The sequence below is a fragment of the Sapajus apella genome, unplaced genomic scaffold (genome assembly GCF_009761245.1).
Source record: "Sapajus apella isolate SASKATOON/1434 unplaced genomic scaffold, GSC_monkey_1.0 scaffold24, whole genome shotgun sequence".
Classification (NCBI taxonomy): Eukaryota; Metazoa; Chordata; class Mammalia; order Primates; family Cebidae; genus Sapajus; species Sapajus apella.
The window spans coordinates 20,565,847-20,584,794 of NW_022436964.1; the positions used below are offsets into that span (position 1 = coordinate 20,565,847).

General features: G+C 39.1%; 1 protein-coding gene across 1 annotated transcript in view; it reads right to left on the reverse strand.

The window, feature by feature from the left end:
- Window positions 1-18,948, reverse strand: part of GLIS3 (GLIS family zinc finger 3) — a 486,336-nt gene that overhangs the window by 452,660 nt on the left and 14,728 nt on the right. The gene's annotated exons all lie outside the window — the stretch shown is intronic.

Genomic DNA, 18,948 nt, shown 5'->3' on the forward strand with positions numbered 1-18,948 from the left:
TTCTGTTGGTTGCCATTTCACTCTAATGACTGTTTCTTTTGCTGTGCAGAAGCTGTGGAGTTTGTTTAGGTCCCATTTGTCTATTTTGGTTTTTGTTGCCAGTGCTTTTGGTGTTTTAGTCATGAAGTCCTTTCTTATGCCTATGTCCTGAATGGTTTTGTCTAGGTTTTCTTCTGGGGTTTTCACGGTGTTAGGTCTTATGTTTAAATCATTAATCCATCTGGAGATAATTTTAGTGTAAGGTGTCAGGAAGGGGTCCAGTTTCTGCTTTCTGCACACTGCTAGCCAGTTTTCCCAACACCATTTATTAAACAGGGAATCCTTTCCCCATTGCCTGTTTTTGCCAGGTTTGTCAAAGGTCAGATGGTTGTAGCTGTGTGGCGTTATTCCTGAGGCCTCTTTTCTGTTCCATTGGTCCTGAGACTTTGCTAAAGTTGCTTATCATCTTAAGGATATTTTGGGCTGAGACAATGGGGTCTTCTAAATATACAATCATGTCATCTGCAAATAGAGACAATTTGACTTCCTCTTTTCCTAATTGAAGACCCTTTATTTACTTTTCTTGCCTGATTGCTCTTGCTAGAACTTTCAATACTATGTTGAATAGGAGTGGTGAGAGAGGGTACCCTTGTCTAGTGCCAGTTTTCCAAGGGAATGCTTCCATATTTTGTCCATTCAGTATGATATTGGCTGTGGGTTTGTCATACATAGCTTTTAATATTTTGAGATACGTTCCATCAATACCTAGTTTATTGAGAGTTTTTAGCATAAAGGGCTGTTGAATTTTGCTGAACACCTTCTCTGCATCTACTGAGATAACATGCGGTTTTTGCCTTTGCTTCTGTTTATGTGATGTGTTACATTTATAGATTTGGTTATGTTGAACCAGCCTTGTATCCCCAGGATGAAGCCTACTTGATTGTTATGCATAATGTTTTTGATGTGTTGTTGCATTCGGTTTGCCAATATTTCATTGAAGATATTTGCATCGACGTTCATCTTGAATATTGGCCTGAAATTTTCTTTTTTAGTTGTGTCTCTGCCAGGTTTTGGTATCTGGATGATGTTGGTCTCATGAAATAAGTTAGGAAGTATTCCCTCTTTCTATATTGTATGGAATAGTTTCAGAAGGAATGGTACCAGCTCCTCTTTGTACATCTGGTAGAATTCAGCTGTGAATCTGTCTGGACCTGGACTTTTTTTGGTTGGTAGGCTATTAATTACTGCCTCAAATTCAGGCCTTGTTATTAGTCTATTCAGGGATTCAACTTCTTCCTGGTTTAGTCTTGGGAGGGTGTAAGTGTCCAAGAATTTATCCATTTCTTCTAAATTTACTGGTTTATGTGCATAGAGTTGTTTGTAGTAATCTCTGATGGTAGTTTGTATTTCTGTGGAATCGGTGGTGATAAACCCTTTATAGTTTTCCATTGCATCTATTCGATTCTTCTCTCTTTTCTTCTTTATTAATCTGGCTAGTGGTCTATCTATTTTGTTGATCTTTTCAAAAAAACAGCTCCTGGATTTACTGACTTTTTTGAAGGTTTTTTGTGTCTCTATCTCCTTCAGTTCTGCTCTGATATTAGTTATTTCTTGTCTTCTGCTAGTTTTTGAATTTGTTTGATCTTGCTCCTCTAGTTCTTTTAATTTTGACAATAGGGTATTGATTTTAGAACTTTCCTTGCTTCTCATGTGGGTAATTCAGTGCTATAAATTTCCTTCTAGACACTGCTTTAAAGTGTCCAAGAGATTCTGGTATGCTGTGTCTTTGTTCTCATTGGTTTTGAAGAACATCTTTATTTTTGCCTTCATTTTATTATTTATCCAGTTGTCATTCAGGAGTGGTTGTTCAGTTTCCATGTAGCTGTGTGATTTTATGTGAGTTTCTTAGTCTCGAGTTCTAATTTGATTGCACTGTGGTCTGAGAGACTGGTTGTTATTATTTCTGTTACTTTGCATTTGCTGAGAAGTGATTTACTTCCAATTATGTGTTCAATTTTAGAGTAAGTGCAATATGGTGCTGAGAAAAATGTATATTCTATGGATTTGAAGTGGAGAGTTCTGTAGATGTCTATCAGGTCCTCTTGGTCCAGATCTGAGTTCAAGTCCTGGATATCCTTGTTAATTTTCTGTCTCATTGATCTGTCTAATATTGACAGTGGAGTGTTAAAGTCTCCCACTATTATTGTGTGGGAGTCTAAGTCTCTTTGTAGGTCATTAAGAATTTGCTTTATGTATCTGGGTGCTCCTGTATTGGGTGATATATATTTAGGATAGTTAGCTCTTCTTGTTGCCTTGATCTGTTTATCATTATGTAATGTCCTTCTTTGTCTCTTGATCTTTGTGGGTTTGAAGTCCGTTTTATCATTTCTATTTGCTTGATAAATCTTTCTCCATCCCTTTATTTTGAATCTATGTGTATCTTTGCACGTGAGATGGGTCTCCTGAATACAGCACACTGATGAGTCTTGACTTTTTATCCAATTTGCCAGTCTGTGTCTTTTGATTGGGGCATTTAGCCCATTTACCTTTAAGGTCAATATTGTTACTATGAATTTGATCCTGCCATTTTGATACTAGCTAGTTGTTTTCCCCATTAGTTGATGCAGTTTCTTCCTTGTGTCAATAGTCTTTACCATTTGGTACATTTTTGCAGTGGCTGATACTGGTTGTTAGAAAGGAATATTTTAAGTCATTTCATTCAACTTCCCCATTTTACAAAGAGCCCAGATTCAAATGTTAGTCTCTTAAAGTCTCAAAGTTAGTGCTAAGATTGAGTTTTTTAAAACTCATTATCCTAATTCCCAAGACAACATTTCTTTAACAACACTGTTAAAGAAATAAATAGATTTGCTATCCGTCCATCCACAGACAAGTAAAAAGCAGATTATAAAAATATATATGTGTGTGTATATATATATGTGCATGTGTGTGTGTGTGCATATGTATAGATATATGTGTGTGTATATATACATAGATGTGTATATACATGCTTACACACACACACACACACACACACACACACACAGACATATGTAGCCAGTATGGCTGTTATTAAAAGCATGTACTCTAAAGTGGCTGGTTAAAATCCTGGCTCTGCCATTCACTAGATGTGTGACCTTGGGAAAACTACTCAATTATACCTTGATTTCTTCATCCATAAAACAGGAGGAATAATAATAATAGTAACAACAGCTAGCATAATGGTACCCCCTTCACTGGGTTTTTGGACAGCTTAAATGAGATGATGTCACATGTTAATACATGAAAAAATTAAAATTTCAAGTACTTAAAATAGCATCTACCATATCATAGTGTTATCTACGTATTACCTACCATTATTCTTTCAAATATGATTAATACTATTAAGAAATTCTGAAAAGGAGGTCATGTTCTTGCTTTGCATTATTTCTCTGGGAATGTTCTGAACACTTTTCAAATATATCAGCTTCATTTGATATAGAGCATTCTGAAAGGAATTCAGTAATATGGTTTAGTGTACTTTGCCTACGCCTAAGTAGTCCCATCATTCTAGGTGATTTAAGAACAAGAATAAAAGGTGGGAAAGGTATTATTATTCATAGGTATAATCCCTAACTACTGTTTTAAGAATCACTATTGATCAACACCCCTATAGAGTACTCTAGGATTGGTGGTGATATGTCACAGAGTAGGAACCCACACTTGTTGATTTTATTCTCGAAGAGTTGCTGGGAGAACAGTTTGTTCCAGAACTCCAAGGTCCCAGCACCAGCGGGACAGGACCTCCTCAGCTCTGGGTCCCAGCTCCAAGCCTCTAGGTTCTGCTATCTCCCAACCTCTTCCTTTTTATCCTTTAGCCCTAGGGCAGTAGCTGTTTGCTGCAGCTGCTATCTACACATTGCCTCACAGTTCTCTTTTTCTATCTGTTCAGTACTTCAACAGCTGTTTAACAAAACTCTGGTATTAAATTCTCTATGTTAAAAATCACCATAGTAATCTCTCTTCTTGACTGGATGTTGGCTAACATACCATGACATAGACATTTAGTCCAAGCTTTCTCACACTACACAGAATCACTCCTTATCGTTAAAATCAACGGAGAAGGCAACTCCAATCCTTCAAGTGAAACATGTTAAAGTGTTTATGCGTCACTCTAAGGGAGCGCCACTCGATGTCTAATTTCAATTCCTCTACTTGAGATTTGTGATCTTTTCTCAGCCTGTCATTAATGTAAACCACAGACATAATCCTCCCTGCCTGCAGATATTATATATCATACGCACAAGTCATGTGACAAGACCTGTCCCACCAGTCTTGATCTGAGTTTAAAACCTATGTCCCTTTTATTTCATGATACTTATTTAGGCTATGCTTATGCTACCAGCTACAGTACACATCAAGAGAAAATTGATCACTATTTTGATTAAAATATTATGAAGTATTATCTAACGTTTTATCAATTATACCACTGAAGGCAAATAACTAGATGTCTGAACCACCAACATGATCTACTTAAATCATCAGAATTTTACCTGATTCATATTTAGACACAAGCTTATCTGACTACACCATTATATCTGCTAGTGTAGTTGTACTGGAGTATTTTCATATTTAAATGCATATTATTTTATTATAAATTACATTGCTTTTATATTTCCTTTGTATTTCAGTTAGAAAATTATATTGATTTTTAAAAATTATTGTTGGTAAATAATACTGTCTATTAATTTTGTTTGAGAATAATAAAGAGGGTAAAAAATATAGTGTTGTGAAGCACAGGTTTAGATAGAGGGCAGGACAGGAAAAGCAAACAAATATCTGGTGGAACACACAACAAGGTAGGTGGAAAGTGAGGCCTGGAAACAAGCCCAAACAAGGTATCTATAAATGCTTAAAGATCAACTGTCTTTGTTTAGTCCTTTCCTCTAGGCAAAAATGCCATACAGGTGTTTGGAATGGTTCATGGGAATTAGCCAAATGTGTGGAAGAAACCAGCATTCTGCAGTAAAACAGACCTGCATTCCCACCCTGGCTCTAGACAACTCTTACCAGTCATGTGACCTTGAACAAGTAATTTCACTTCTCTGAATACTAGTTTCCACATTTCTAAAATGGAGATAATAGAAAAAATCTTACAACACTGCTGAATCCTAAAGCTTATCACCATGTCTGGTGTATCACAGGCCCTTGACAGAAGTTACTTCCTGCCTTCCTGCTCTTATATTTTGCCTAATTTTCTAGTATATCTTAAAAGAAGAAAGCCTAGACAATAACTGTACTAATTGTCTATTGCTACATCACAAATTAGCATCAACTTAGTGGCTTAAAACAATACACATTTATTGTCTCAGTCTCCATGGTCAGGAATCTGAGCATGGCTTAGATAGGTCCTTTGCTTCAGAGTCCCCTTAGGATGTAATTGAGTTACCGACTAGAGCCCCATCTGAAGGATCAAATGGGGAAGCATCTGCTTCCAGCCTCACAGGGTTGTTGACAGAATGCAGTTTCTCAAAGGTAGTAGTTGGACTGAGCCCTCAATTCTTCCATCTGTTGGCCAGAGGACACACAGGCCTTTCCAGCATGGCAGCTTGCTTCATGAAGCACACAAACCAAAAAGACAATAGAGAGTCTGACAATAAAGAGAAGTCAAATTTTTTGTAGCCTAACGAATTCACTCTCTCTGACAATCTCTGAGCTGGAACATTGGTCTCCTCCTGCCTTCAGCCTCAGACTGGAACTATGTCAATGGCCCGCCTGGGTCTCCAGCTTGCAGGCCAATTCCTCACAATAAATCAATCTCTCTCTCAATCTGTGTGTGTGTGTGTGTGTGTGTGTGTGTGTGTGTGTGTATACACAATTGATCATTGCACAACACAGGTTTGAACTGCACAGATCCACTTAAATACAAATTTTTCTGCCTCAACTACCCGAGACAGCAAAACCAACCCTTCCTCTGCCTCCTCAGCCTACTCAATGTGAAGACAATGAAAATGAAGACTTTTATGATGATCCACTTCTACTTAATGAATAGTAAATATATTGTTCTTATGATTTCCTCAATAACATCTTCTTTTCTCGGGCTTACTTTATTGTAAGAACACAGCATACGATATATATAATAACATATAAAATACATGCTAATCAACTGTTTCTGTTGTCAGCAAGGCTTCTGGTCAACAGTAGGCTACTAGTAGTTATGTTTTGGGGGAATCAGAAGTTACACACAGATTTCAACTGCATGAGGAGTCAGCACCCCTAACCCATGTTGTTCAATGAAATACATTTTCACATTTATCATCTAATTAGTTGTTCAATGATATACATCCTACTGGTTCTGTTTCCAAGTTTGTATAACAAATTATATGACCACCCTACCTAAGTAAAGTAAAATCTTTAGATGGGAGATATGTGTTTAGAATACTTTATTTCACCTCACTTTGTGTGTATTGTGGTTTAGATTTTATTTTTCTTAGTGTTTGAAGTAAACTGAAAATACAGAGCTTTTAGGATTCTAAATCCATATATCAAGTAGCTTTTCATACTGCCTAGACTGGGGAGTTACGACTAGGCTGTAGGCCTTTATTTCAAAAGACAAGTAACAAGAATGAAGACAGCAAAGGAGCGAGGCCTTCTTGTGCGGCACAGTTGCTGTGGCTTGTAGAGATCTACACTACCTCACATGTATGTGTAATCAAGGAATGACTATACTTTACCTGCCCTACCAGTTCGCCTTTTAAAATGTACTTTTGTACCAAGCACGGTGGCTTATGCCTATAATTCCAGCATTTTGGGAGGCCAAGGGAGGAAGGTCACTAAAGCCCCGGAATTCGAAACCAGCCTGGGCAACAAAGGGAGACCCTACCTCTACAGAAAAATAAAATAATTAGCTAGGCATGGTGGCTTATGCCTGTGGTCCCCACTACTTGGAAGGCCAAGGTGGAGTGATCACTTGAGCCCAGGAGTTCAAGGCTGCAGTGAGCTATGATGGTGCCAATGCACTCCATCCTGGGTGACAGAGCAATACCATGTCATTCATTCACTCATTCATTAATGAAATGCATTTTCACATTTATCATCTAATTAGAACGGCAAAAGCAAATGTCATTTTCTGTTCCATCATCTTACGTGTGCCAGAGATTTCCACACAAGTGGGTGACTATCTGGAAAGTCAATCCACATAACTCAGAGGTTCTCTGATGCTCACTCTCCTCCTACGCAAGATCCCAATCTCGGCCTTCCTCAGCTTCTTGACTCCAAATTTCCAAATGCTCCCATGGATCTGAAGACCTGGTTTTTGGCCTTCTTGTCCCATTTCATACCCTGTCCTGCACCTCCATTCCACTCTCAGGCGATAATGTGCAAATTTGTTCATCAGCCTCATGAAACCAAAGAAAAGAGCATGTTCTGGAGTAGGATATTCTCCTACTTCAGGAGTAGGAAAGTCTCCCTTTGCGTAGGGAGACTGCCCTTTGCCTAGACTCTGCCCATTTGTGAATAAGGATGTGACATTATCTCCCATATTCCAGATGAAGAAACTGAGGCAGAAAGGCCTGGTGGCTTGAAAAGTTCACCCATAGTGGTAAAGCCTGAACTGAAGTGTGGGTCTTGAGTCCAATGTCCATGCTGTTTCCCTACAGCAGTGCTTCTCGAATGTCAAAGTGTATCTGCAAGGTCACTACATAATTTGTGGGGACGAGTGCAAAATAAAAATGCTGCATCCCTTGAGCAAAAGGCAAAAAAAGCTTTTTCCTTTCTTCTCAGGTCTCTCTCTGAACTTGTTGGGGTGTTTTTTCATTTGCTACTTAACATTGTTGGGTTCCTTGGGTATTCTCAGGACAAGTGCAGACCCTGAAAGGTACCCAGAACCTCACTGGCAATTGAGCACATGGGGCACACACATCCCACTCCACCTTCCTCACACCCTCTTGCAAGGCCCCATCCCTGCCAGAAGCAGAAAGTGGCAGTGGATATTGGGTGGAAGTGGAAGAGTCAGTGGTCATCCTGGCAGGGAGCGGGACCACGCATTAACTGCTCCAGAAGTCCCCTGGGATTTCACTAGCAAAACACAGATTTAAAAACAAAATTATTAAGAATGTCAAGATGGTGACCACAGAACACTAAACCCTAAGCACAGGGTACTCCTTCCGAGAGCAGGAGACCCTGTGCAGTGACTGCTCACATATCCATGAAGCCAGCCCTGTGCACACAAATCACCTGGGAATCTTGTTAAAGTGTACATTCTGATTCAGGAGGTCTGGAGTGGCCCTGTGAATTTTTAACCAGCTTCTGGGGGAGGCTAAAACTGCTGGTCCTCAGACTATACTTAGTAGCAAGGTCCTACACCACAAGTTGCATTTTGTAACTTGTTTATTATGTCAGAGACAATAACAAACCTTCTAAGTCTTTCATTATTCAAATAAGGCAGCCATAAAAGTAAGTACTAAATACAAGTCACCATCTATTGTGTCTTTAAAATGTGACAAGTCAGAAGTAGCAAATCTATTCGCATTCATGGTAACTGCCTGCCTGAGTTTAAAGACTTCATACAGATAGAGGCATGGAAAGGTGTTTATGCATATACTGATGTCACTCAGGTGGCCACACAAAAGGCTGCCTCACTCCTTCCAACATAGACAGCACTCTTTATGCTTAGAGGGGCCAATTGTTGAAAATTGCAAGTAAAATTTTCTAAAACAGGAGTAAGGGCCCATTTCCTCAGCTCATGGATGAAAGTGACAGCTGAATGATTTGAGTTTTTAAAAGTATACCTTTTCAGGAGTGGCAGCAACCTCTATTCCAATAGAAAGAAGGAGAAAGATTTCTCAGAACTCATATAGCAGAAGACCTAAGACTGTGGGGCCCTATTCAATGTAAAATCACACAGCACATAAAAAGTGAGATTGGGCAGGGCATGGTGGCTCACACCTGTAATCCCAGCACTTCAGGAGGCCAAGGTAGAAGGATTGCTTGAGCCTAGGAGTTTGAGACCAGCCTAGGCAACACAGCAAGATTCCATTTCTACAAAAATTAAAAAAAAAAAAAAAATAGCCAGGTATAGTTGTACACCCCCATGGTCTCAGCTACTTGGGAGGCTGAGGTGGGAGGATCACTTGAGCCCAGCAATTCAATGCTGCAGTGAGCTATGATCACGCCACTGCACTCTGGCCTGGGGACAGAGAAAGATTGTCTCTATAAGTAAATAAATAAATAAATATCTTTAAAAAGAATGAGATAACCAGCAAACTGAGCCTTGGTCTCTTTGGTCTCTTCATCCCTAAAATGGGGCCAATTATACTTGCCCCATCTCACAGGATGCTACCTTTAATCAAATCACATGAGATAATCAATATGAAAGTTTGTGAACTACAAAGTACCGTACAAGTCCAGGACTCCCCTTTAACAGCCTTAGAAAATGCCACAGGTTTGCCGGGAGCAATGGCTCATGTCTGTAATCCTAGCACTTTGGAAGGCAGAGGCGGATGGATCGCTTTGAGCTCAGGAGTTCAAGAGCAGCCTGAGCAACATGGAGAAACCCCATCGCTATAAAAAATATGAAAATTAGCTGGTGGTGGCAAGTGCCTATGGTCCCAGCTACTTGGGAGGCTGAGGCTGGACAACTGCTTGAACCCAGGAGGTGGAGGCTGCAGTGAGCTGAGATAGTGCCACTCCACTGGGCAACCGAGTAAGACTTTGTCTCAAAAAAAAAAAAAAAAAAAAAGAAAGAAAAGAAAGTGCAATAGGTGACTAATGAGTTACATTTCAGCTTCATGTCCTATAGCATTTGAAGTGAAAAAGGGCATTAATGGAGTAGATTCTTTTAAAGATGTAATGTTATGAGACTAACAAACCACTTTTATAATTGGAACAAATTATGCCTGTGATTGATTAGTACTTGGAAATCCATCATCAGTTTGATTTATACACAGCATCAATAAATCCGTACAAAGTGGACCCTGTGTAGCTCAGAGAGTAAACAAAAGTAAACACTGTGTTTCACCTGACTTGTTGGCGAGACAAAATGAAAACTCTGGCTATCTCAACTGTAATAATGCCTTTGGTCTCTGGCTGTTTGGTTATTTTTGGAACATTTTATGGAATATTAACTTTATTTACTCTAATTCTGCAGGAAGCCACATTGGAAGTGCAAGAAAATATCAGTGATTAGAAAGCAGAAGTGAAAAAAAAAAACCAAGGATTTTGCCCCAACTTTTTTTAGGTAATATATTAACTGCATCTTTTCAAAACTGCGGGACCCCAATCACTACTCTTATCCCCGCTCTAACATGGCTGCATTTGACATGGTACACACACTGGCGTTAGCAGACTTTTTTCACTGTCTGTTGTTTTCCCAGGGATGAACCTAAGTAAAGGAATGATATAGGAAAGTAACATTTTAAATCAGTGTCAGTATTTCAAAATTTATGATGTGGCAATGGCGAAAAACACACAGCTAGCTAACCCAATGACCAAGCAAGCTCTCACCTAAGCTCTCAATTAAAGTCAAGTGAAATAGCCATCCACAAACAGTAAAAAATAAACATGAAACTTGATGTGTTATTTAAAGTACATTAATTTTTTGACCTCCGAGGTTCTCACAATACATTATCTTTCTTAAACCAGGTCTTTACAAGAGACACCGACCTTAAGTGACACAAAAGAGTTTTTTAATCCCAATTAATCTGGTGTCCTTTGTTGATATTATTCTGTCTTTTTTTCTGACCAACAATAATGAATAACCCACAAACGCTAATGAATAACTAACTCCCTTTGTCTCCAAGGACAGCAGAGCCCAGCAAGAAATGTCAGAAGCCCTGAAGTAAAATAAAAACTCTTATAATGAAAATCTTCCCAATTATAAATTCCTCTGGGTACTACAAATGTAAAATTGTCTTAAATATTTAAATAGTTGTGTCAAATGTGCTTAAAGTGGGGATCATAAAACTGATTTCCCAGATGCTTTTAAAAATGCATTTCTACCAGTCTAATTACAGTGAGTAACTGCTGGAGCAGGAAGTAGGGGAAATACAATATAACTGGGATCCTTCACACAGAAATCCTAGCGAGGCTAGTAAGTTGACAACTGCACCCTGCCCTCCGTGCTCACTTAATGGTTCAGATAAATAGGAACACATTCATCTCCACTCATTAAAAATTTACATGTAGTAAGTGATCAATTTTTAAACTTTCTATTATCTTAGAAAGATAAAACTAAAAGTTACTCTTCTTTGTCATAGACAGAACAAATAAAAATACACTGATGTTGGCCAGGCTCAGTGGCTCAAGCCTGTAATCCCAGCACTTTGGGAGGCTGAGGCGGGTGGATCATGAGGTCAAGAGATCAAGACCATCCTGGTCAACACGGTGAAACACGGTCTCTACTAAAAATACAAAACATTAGCTGGGCATGGTGGCGCGTGCCTGTAATCCCAGCTACTCAGGAAGCTGAGGCAGGAGAATTGCCTGAACCCAGGAGGCGGAGGTTGCGGTGAGCCAAGATCGCGCCATTGCACTCTAGCCTGGGTAACAAGAGCGAAACTCCGTCCCCAAAAAAAAAAAAAAAAAAAAAAAAATACACTGATGTTGCTGAGAACACTGACAAGTGTGCAATAAGACAGCGTGAGGAAGAACTCAATAATGTTGTATTTTAATAGGAACTCACTATCTTTCTCTAATATATTTCCTAACTGTGTCCATGGAAAGAGCTTAGAAGCAATGACATCTCGCAGTCAATGCTTCAAAAAGAAGCAAAAAGAACAGAAGCAAAAAGAACAAAAAAAGTCAAAAGGACACCCTTTTAGCCAGCTTTCCAAATATTCCCCACTAAGAGGGACTTGAGCTTCTTGGGAAAATGGATGATTCCAGGTCTGGAGCACACAAGTACAAGTGAACGTAGAACACCTTGTTATGCCTGAAAGCAAGGAAGTACTTAATGGGAACATGTCATAAAGACAAGAATTGACTTCAAGGGGCTCCCACTGGTCAAATTTGGGACAATTTGGGCCTCAGAAAGAATAATGATGGTAATGAATTATAGCAGAGTAATTTTTAAAAACTCATGAGTGATTCTACAGTGATTCACAAAAAGGGAAGGAAGAGACGCTCTTCTTTCCAGAAGAATACCAGTTAATAAACATAGCAGGAATAAAAGAATCAGAAAATCACCATTACGCAATCAACTATGTAAAAACTGATTCTGACAAATATCAATGGATGCTATGAAAGACTGTTGGAGGACAAGATTTTTGTACCAGATTACTTATACATTTTGAAAGAGAAAGTGTGCTTCACAATGCAGAGATCTGGTGACACCACCTTAGCCAGGTGATCAAATACAGCATCACAAATACTAGGATGAAGCAGCATTCAGTGCTTCTGGGTATAATGCAATGGGTGGCACACAAATCACCTACACAATATTCTTGTCAAAAATGTTTGGCCTGAATCCAATCATGAAGAAATTATCAGACAAACCAGACTGTGGAAGAAGACAACTCACCTGAACTCTTTAAAAATATCAGCATATTTTTTTTCATGAAACACAAAAAAAGGTAGAGGAACCGGAAGAAGAAAAAAAAAACAGAACTATATATATATATAAAAAAAAGATACCAAACTAATCGGGATTAAAAAACTCTTAGGTCACTTAAGGTCGGTGTCTCTTGTAAAGACCTGGTTTAAGAAAGATAATGTATTGTGAGAACCTGGGAGGTCGAAAAATTAATGTACTTTAAATAACACATCAAGTTTCATGTTGATTTTTTACTGTTTGTGGTTGGCTACTTCAATTGGTTTTAATCAAGTGCTTAGATTAGAGCTTGCTTGCTTTTCTCCACTGACACATCATAAATTTAAAAATACTGACACTGATTTATCCATATCATTCCTTTATCATCCATATCTTCCTATATCATTCGTTTACTTAAGTTTATCCCTGGGAGAACAACAGACAATGAAAAATGTCTGTTGAAGTAGGCTAAAGAGATGTGACAACCAAAGGTAATATATGATCTTTGATTAGATACCAGTCCAAAGGAAAAAAAACAGCTATAAAGGACATTTGGATGATAAGTGGGGAAAGAAAATATAATTTATACCATAATACTAATAATATAAGTATACTTAAATATAAAATAATATAAAATTTAAATATGGACTACATTTTATTTATTTATTTATTATTTATGTTTGACACAGGGTCTCACTCTGTCATAGAGGCTTGAGTGCAATGGCACAATTATGACTCACTGCAGCCTCGAACTCCTGGGCTCAAGTGATCCGCCCACCTCAGCTTCCCGCATAGCTGGGTCTACAGGCACATGCCAACAGACCCAGCTAATTATTTTAATTTTTATAGAGACAGGGGTCTCACTTTGTTGCCCAGACTGGTCTTGAGCTCCTGACCTCAAGCCATCTTCCCACCTTGGCATCCCAAAGTTCTGGGACGACAGATGTGAGCCATGTGCCCAGCCTTGACTGTATTTTAAAATTTAACTATATATAAATAGTACTCTGTTTCAAAGTTAAATTCCTTGGTTATAATTAATATGTTTTGGTTACATAACATGAAAGACACTGGCTTAGGAATTTAGAGGTGAAAGGTCACAATGTCTACAATTTACTTTCAAGTGGTTCACCTTAATTGAGAGAGATAAAAGATGCAAAATGCAAAAAAAGTTAAATACCATATAATACAACACAAAACAACATAAGATCAAACTTTAAAAACTGATAAATTCAGCATCAAAGAATGAACTGCATTTCAGAAATACGTTGGCAGGGCACGGTGGCTCATGTCTGTAATCCCAGCACTTTGGGAGGATGAGGCAGGCGGGTCATGAGGTCAACAGATCAAGACCATCCTGGTCAACATGGCGAAACCCTGCCTCTACTAAAAATACAAAAATTAGCTGGGTGTGGTGGCACGCGCCTGTAGTCCCAGCTACTCAAAGGCTGAGGCAGGAGAATCGCTTGAACCCAGGAGGCAGAGGCTGCAGTGAGCCAAGATCGTACCACTGCACTCCAGGCTGGCAACAGAGCGAGACTCAATCTCAAAACAAACAAACGAAAAGAAGACAAAGAATAAAGAAAGAAGGTATGTAATAATTGGTTAATTTAAGTGGGAATAGCAGGGTAGAGCATCTGGGAAAGCTGTTTAAAAAGGCACAGATCTGGGAGTTGTCCTTTTTGTCTTTTGCCATTTGTCCTCTCCCTTCCTCCTCACTTTTCTCAGAAGGCAGACTAGATAGCTGGAGCTGCAATGAGGCAGACGTGCAATCAAGAGGAAGACTACAGAAAGCTCTACCATCTTGGACCAGAGACAGCGGAGTAGCCAACCGCTAGCAGCAAGCACCTATTCCAGCCTTCTCTGTATGATAAAAATAAAGTCCTACAACAGAAGTTCCCAAATGTTCTCAGTTCATGGCATGCTCAGTGTTTCAGTAATTTTTTCAAGGTACCCCTAAGGCCAAAAGAAATACCTACAGTTGCATGTATTAAGTAGTTAGGTGTAAACAACTCAATAACATGTATGTACTAACAGTTCATTAGTTGTTTGAAAACATAATACATGTAAATTAAAAGAAAAATAGTATTTTTACTTCATTCTTAAATAACCACAAATACTAATGGGATAAGTGGTCAATTGTGTACTCTAATGTTTCTCAAACTTTGGAGTAAGATTGGACACCATCACCCTTTCCACATTGATTTTCACTTAGTATTTGCTTTTTTAAAATTGTGGTAAAATATATACAGCATAAAAGTGATGATCTTAATCACTTGTAAGTGTGCAGTTCGGTGGCATTAAGTACTTTCACATTATCATGGAACCATCACTGTTGCCCACCTCCAAAGCATTTTCATCTTCACCAACTGCAACTCCGTACCCATCAAGCACTAATTCCTCATTCCAACTTCCCCCCAACTCCCAGTGATCACCACTCTTTCTGACTCTATGAGTTTGACCATTCCAGGAACTTCATACAAGAGGAATCATACAATACATGTCCTTTTGTGACTGGTGCATTTCATTTAGCATAATTTTCTCAGATCATCCATGTTGTAGTATGTGTCAGAACTTCCTTTCTTTTTCAGGCTGAATAATATTCCACTGTACGTATATACCACAGTGGGTTGCCTCTTCCTTTCAGCTATCATAAATGTTTCCATGGACATGGGTGTAAAAAGTACTTGCTGCTTTTACCTCACAATTACTGAAATTGGAGCCTCTCAAAGACATGATGTCACCAAAAGAAACAGTTCAACTTACTGTTAAAACTGTCAACCTCCTCAAATTAGTACTTTACCTGGTGTCTGTCCAAAGGACATCACATATCCTTGTTTCCTTCTAAATTTATAATGACCTGTGACTCCCCGAGTTCACTGTGGCACTCCAGTGACTTTAACACACTGGGAACATGTGTTTGGAAACCAGAACCTATGAGGTTAAAGCCACTGTTATTTGAGTTTTCAGTTGAGCAGAACTCAGTTTTTAAATAATATAAACATTAACATCGAATGTATACTTCTCATGAGGCTTCCATCAAAGATTCTCCAGTCTTCAAGTCGGATGCTAGTCTGTGTAGCAATTCTTAGGGAACTTAAGTCCTCTGTACACAGCTCTACTGCATCCCTAAGAGTTGCTATAATCACTGTCAAAGCGTAGAAAATGCATTTTCTTAGCCACCATGTGAATTGTACTTTGTCCCAAGCAATGATACTGTTTTGGTTAAAATTTATGTGTCAACCTGACTGGGCCACTAGGTGCCCAAATACTAGGTCCAACACTACTCTGGGCATTTCTATGAGGGTGTTTTTGGGTGAGATTAACATTCAATCAGTACACTGTGTAAAGTATATTGCCCTCCCTAATGTGGGTGGTTCTCAGCCAATCAGCTGAAGTCCTGAATAGAACAAGGTTGACCCTTGCCCCGACAAGAGAAAATTCCTTCCTGCCTGATTGCCTTCCAACTGGGACACTGGCTTTTTTCTTGCCTTTGAATTCAAACTGAAACATCAGCTCTTCCTGGGTCTTGAGCCTGCCAGCCTTCAGACAAAGACTACATCATGGGTTCTCCTGGTTCTCAGGCCTTCAGACTCAGACTCCAACAAAACCATTGGCTCTCCTGGGTCTCCAGCTGACTGACTCTCCCTGTAGATCCCAGAACTTGCCACTTTCCATAATCCCAAGGCCTAATTTCTTATAATAAATTTCTTTATATATATATATATATATATATATATACACACACACACACACACACAAATATACATATGTACATATGCATCCTATTTGTTTATTTATTGGAAAACCCTAATTAATAAACCCACAAGAGTCTCATGTTCCACCAGTGTCCTCAAAATAGATCCAAACTCCTTGGTATATCATTCATGGCCCTTCCTCTGGCTTCTGCTGATCCCTCTCCAGCTTCATCTCTTACCACAGTTTTCTGTACCCCTACCCATGTGGAACCAGGTGGAAGTCCATGAAATGCACCAGGATTTCTCCCCTCCAGGTTTTGAGTGCATTTTTCTTCCTTCCCAGAAGTTGTTCCAGACAACCCCCTGTATGCACATGCGCGCGCGAGCGCACGCGTGCACACACACACACACACACACACACGTACTTTGCATGACTGCAAGGCTAGCTCTTTACCTTTCAACTGCCTGCCTATATAGCATGGGCCAGGAACCCTTCTGAAATGTGGCCATATCATTCTGAGCGTAACCCTACCATAGTCCTTACCGTGCTGTATTTATTTATTTATTATTTGTGTGTGTGTGTCTGACGGAGTCTCACTCTGTTGCCCAGGCTGGAATGCAATGGTGCTATATGTGCTCACTGCAACCTCCGCCTCCTGGACTCAAGCAACTCTCCTGCTCAGCCTACCAAGTAGTTGGGATTACAGGCACCCACCACCACAGCTGGCTCATGTTTGTATTTTTAGTAGAGGCAGGGTTTCACCATTTTGACCAGGCTGGTTTTCACTCCTGACCTCAAATGATCTGCCCACCTCAGCCTCCCAAAGTGCTGGGATTACGCACCTGGCCTACTGTGCTGTATTTTAACTGAGCACTTGTGTGTATGAATTCTCCAACTCCTTCAGGGAAAGGACTATGCTTTATTGGCTACTGCATCTCCAGAACAGTGGCTCACCCATAATATATGCTCAATAATTATTTGTAGAGTAAATGATCAAAGTTCAAACAATCCTAGATCACAGTCCTCAACCAATTATTGGCTTTGTTTAGGAATTGTCAACTAAAATCTGAAAGAAACAATACATTGAGCCACTTCTCGCACCACTGAGACCACTAAAGGTATATAAGCTCCAAAGCTAGAGGTGATAATAATACAGCTGTCCTCCACCCCTCATTTGCGCTTGTGTATGCCCCAACCATGCAGATCTAGGAGGGCACTGTAAGCTAAGAAGCTGAGCAAGGAGACAAAAAGCCAGAGGGAAGAGAATCAGGAAGCAGCACTACTTCTGACAGGCATGTCAAGGTATATTGACTCTGAGAATTCACTATTCCTTAAGAACCTGAAGTTTTTTTAAAAACATGGCTTTAATTACAGCCACTTCTGATCACCATCAAAGTTAATATTCCCAAGCTCCTTACTGACTGGTGCCTCTGAAGTTACTTATTCTTTCTAGACCTTAGTTCCCTTATCAGTTAAATCAACCATAACATACAACTCAGTGCTGTTTGAGGAATAACTGAAACCATGTATTAGAAAGTACTTAACACAGTGCCTGACATATGCTGAGTTATGATACAATAAAAACAAGTTATTAATATTATCAGCATTATTATTGTCAGTCAGGATTGCAAACATAAGTACATATAAAAGCAAGCTGCAGTTCACTAGTCAAGCATGAGCTGAAAGGTTTTACTGGGCCTCAGCCCCTGAAAATCTAAACACCTAAATTTAATATGAGGGAACTTAGCTTGCCACGCCATGAACACAGCAACCCAATAATGAGAAACCTATTTTGGATGTAGCCCCAGGGAAACTTTTTCCTATACTTACATTAAATATCCGTACCTCTAAGAAATAAAATGACTCAAAACTAATCTACACTAAAAAAGAAGAAGAAAAAATAATTAATTAATTAATTAATTAAGGCTGGGCACGGTTGCTTACACCTGTAATCTTAGCACTTTGGGAGGTCAAGGCTGGCAGATCACTTGAGCTCAGGAGTTCAAGACCAGCAGCCTGGGCAACATAGTGAAATCCTGTCTCAAAAAAAAAAAAAAAAAAAAAATAGCCAGGCGTGATGACAGGCACCTGTGGTCCCAGCTACTTGGGGAACTGAAGCAGGAGGATCACTTGAACCAGGAGGAAGAGGCTGCAGTGAAGCCAAGATCGTGTCACTGCAATACAGCCTGGGTGACAAAGTGACACCCTGTCTCAAAAAATTACTTAATTAACTTTAAAGGCACGTGTATGTTTAGTGCTATTTTTTTTTTAACCTGCCCATTTATACCAATTTCTCCAAACACAGAAATACAGACACTAAAACAAACAACTTTTTGGCTACTTGCCTGATAGAAATCATTATTCACCTTAATTAACTGAATGAGTGGCTATTCTGAAGGTTGCTAGTAATTCTATTTGGTAGTGTAAGCATTTTTAACATAAACATTTAAGACGGAATGCTAAAAATATCTTAAGGAATATATAATTATGCTATTTTATACAGCAAACTATATTTTACATGGGGTGCATACTCTTTCTCCAAATACATATGTCATCTACAATATAACCTCATTAATTCAACATCAGTTTCTAGAAATAGTGTGTCATTCAAATAATTTGCTATTCACCAACAATTATTATTTAAAATATATGGTAGTTCAAACACTATTGAATTAAAAGCACATTCTTTCTGTACTTCAAACTGATAAGGTTTTCTAGTTCTCCGCAAGCACAAATACATCTTTTCATTATTGCCTTCTAGTGTGCTT